A 3,800-nucleotide genomic window follows, 5' to 3' on the forward strand; every position below is an offset into this window, starting at 1 on the left:
AAAGGTGCCAAGATTCTGCTAAGATGTTGGGCGATGTTATAGAAGACAGAATCCCAAGAGCATATGAGTAGCCGAGCCTTGATGGAGTTGAGTGCTCCTGTGGAAGTTCTTATATAGGGGAAACAAAGAGACCCCTTGATGTTTGACTCAAAGACCATCAAGACAAGCCCGGCAATGAAGGAACATCTGCTGTGGCTGAACATCTTGCTATGGGAAGGAAAACAGGACATAAAGTCAACTTTGACAACACTAACATACTTCATTGACTTTATTTCAATTATTTTACTTAATCAGTCTGTATGTTATTTTAAGAATTATGTACCTCTTATTGTACCTGTTAAAATTCTTAATAATAAGCATTAATGTTTATATAGTTTGCCCATCACTTCTTCTCATTATGTGCCTGAGGACGACGGGGGAAACACGTTGAAACGTTGCATGAAACTTTAGCCAGTGATTGTTGTTCCATAAAGCTGTGTCTATGTTGTGTACGGGTCGACACTCGTATCGGGTAGCTTGTGCCTGGTGTGATTGGACTACTTGGATAGATCACGTGGTATGCAAGTCCGTGCGATTTATGATTGTGTGAGACAGACATTGACAGACGAACATCATGGCTGGTTTGGAAAGGTTCGGTTCTCAATTGTGAAATCCCAAGAGCATGTCTCCCCCTCGTTACTGAAGGTATGTGTATGATATGTTGTCCTTGTAATAAATGGTAATTAACGCTGTTGTTGTTATCTTTCATCTATATATCGTACTCACAATTGCTAAATGCCATTCAAAGACTTTAGGTATTTTGAGCTTATATTTTCACTTTTAATGATGATATTTCTACATCAAATTCATCTAAAATTTCATTTAATTCTTCCAATTCTTTAACGGTAATGTTCTTATCTTCTATTGATCTTTCAAAAAAAGTTTATGAAGACAAGTTTTTAAGATTTGTGTTTTCTTTTTATAATATTTCTTTTTTGAAGTAAAACCCATCCACAAGATGATGTTTAAACAGCAGTATATGAGGCTATTATAGTTGGGACAATTACTGGAAGCATTAATGCACCAGTTACGACTATTGCCACTGTTACTCCAACTGAATTGTGCTTAATGTTTTGAAAACGAAATCAATTCTACTCCATGTTTTCCTACATTTATTGTATTGTTCTAGTGTTATCTTTAACTCATTTTGTTTTTCTATCATGTATCGTTGTCATTCTAGTTTTACTTTCTCTTTTTTTTCAATTATGTATTGTTTGCTTTCGACTTTATCCACCCCTTCAGTATCAGGGATTTAGGTGGTAAAATAATGACGTTTACATTTTGAATCATTAATATTGTTAAGATGAACTGAAAATGTTGGTTTTTCAATATTAACGGTTATCTTACAATTACAAATATATACCTTTGATGTAGCTTCATCCTCGATTATCGATGAATGTATTATAGACTCTTTATTTTGTTGACTTTTATGAACATCAACTGAGGAGCAGTAACGTTGATGATACAGACAATGTAGTTTTACATATTCAAAGTCTAATGATAAAAACTCCTTGTTTCATCTTCTTTTCGTGGTTCTGGTTTTTTAAATTCATAAATATAGTTGATTCACTCTTAACTCTTTCATCTTCATCACTCAAATTTCCAAATGGAAGATTAAAATAATATGATTAATTTTTTTCCTTCAATTCGTTTTTATGTGCGATTATATTTTTTTACCTGTTTTAAAACTTTGTTATTAATAGTAGTTGTTGAATTTTGGTATCATCAATATTTGTGGGACTTTGCTTTGCTTGAAATATGTTATCATATTGTCAATTCTTTTTTTTTTTTTTTTTTTCTATTTGTACACACCTTCCTGAGCTTGGACTACAATAGTTGCAGCAACAATTCAACATTCACAAACCTTAAATATAGGCGACGATGTGCATAAATATATTTTGGATCTTTTTTGCAAAACCGGAAGTGCCACAGTTCAATATGTGCAAGAATAGATAATCGGCTGCAGAAGTCGTATTTTTCGGTCGATTGTCTTTGAGTTTTCATTTTTGGAATCTACTGGCAAAATCTGAAAGAATAGCAGTTTCAAAATTTCAAAATTCGAAATTTTTTGCCAAATTTTGCATTTTTTTCATTTTTTTTGCTTTTTGTCTGATTAATCTGAAAAAAATTGAGCAAAGACAGTTTAAGAAAGTAAACAAAATGGTACAGTCAAATTTTCAATTTCACTTCCGGTTTAAACAGGAAATCGATGTTCACTTCCGGTTGAATATCTTCCGGTGTAATTTGTATAGGACAAAAAATTTTATGCTGATAGGTAGACAAAGTTATGACAAAAAAACGAAGAAAACAAAATCCGCAGACGTGAAACTTTGGCCGCCATTTTGATTTTTCTGAAATGATTCGATTTTTATTCAGACATAATGGCTCATCCGATTTAAATGATTTTGGTGTCAAATGAAAGAAGATAAAAAAAAAAACATGACATTAGGAAGCCGTTTTTCGATTCTCAATTTTGCTTTTTTGCAACATCCGGTTGAATTTTTTCAAAGTTTGAAGGGTCTCGTGATCTCGTGATCTTGAACTTTGATGACCTTGACCTTCATAAGGTCAAGGGTCATTGACCTTTGCTATCAGTTAATACTTTGACATTTGACCTCCGACATGTACTTCCGGTTTTATAGCTGTCCGAAAACAGCCAAATTCGCAACTTTGGACTGCTCTAGCACGTGAACTAATTAACCTAGAGGGTTAATTTTTTCGGATTCTTACTGTGCTTTTCATGCTCTTTCAAGTGATTTATAACAATTGTTTTTTAAAGCAAAATTGAAATTCGTGAATTTTTCAAATTTGAGTTTTTTTTTTACAATATTTCTGTTTCTTTGAGCTTGGTGTGTATATATCTTATGACCTATTTCATGTAGAACATTGAAACTTGGAACACAACAAGACAATTTGAATATGAATTAACCTATGACAAAAAAGTTGAGGTGGGCGTGGCACATCCGGGTTGAATTACTAATTGTTTACATTTTGGGAAAGGGGCATAACTCGCATAGGATACATTTGTTCAAAAAGGAACTTTGCACACAATTATTTCATTATTTTGGCCAGTTTGTGTTAATAGGCCAATTGTTTCAGCTTTATATTTCCAAAAAAGGAACGGGTTTTGAAATTTCCATATTTTCAATTTTCTATTTTGACCTTTATTGACTCTTGTTGACCTATATCTTTTGACCTATATGATGTAGAAGCTGTAAATTTGGAATACAACATAACATTCAGAATATCAATTAATCTATGCAAAAGAAATTGAGGTGGGCGTAGCACATCCGGGTTAAATTACTCATTATTGACAATTTTGGCAAGGGACATAACCCGCAACGTAAACATTTGTTCAAAATGGAACTTTGCATACAATTACTTCATCCGTTGAGCCACGTTGTCTTAGAAGTTCGATTGTTTCAGCTTTATAGTTCAAAAAAAGGAACAGGTTTTGAAAATTCTAAATTTCCAATTTTTGACCTAGATCTTTTTTGACCCTGATTTTTGTAGAATCAAAGGTCATTCACATTGGCTATCTATTTATACTTTTATATTTGCTGTCCTATCTCAACTTCCGGTTTTATAGCCGTATATATTTAAAAATTTTGATGACTTGTATCTCGTAACCTTGACCTTTGTTGACCGTCTCCCTTTCAATGTCAAATGTCATTGACCTTGGCTATCTTCTGATACTTTCATTTGTGAGGTCTGTCTTCTTCCGTTATAACAATCTTCCAAAGAATTCTTCTCAACTTTAG

The sequence above is a fragment of the Lottia gigantea genome (assembly GCF_000327385.1).
Source record: "Lottia gigantea unplaced genomic scaffold LOTGIsca_831, whole genome shotgun sequence".
Classification (NCBI taxonomy): Eukaryota; Metazoa; Mollusca; class Gastropoda; family Lottiidae; genus Lottia; species Lottia gigantea.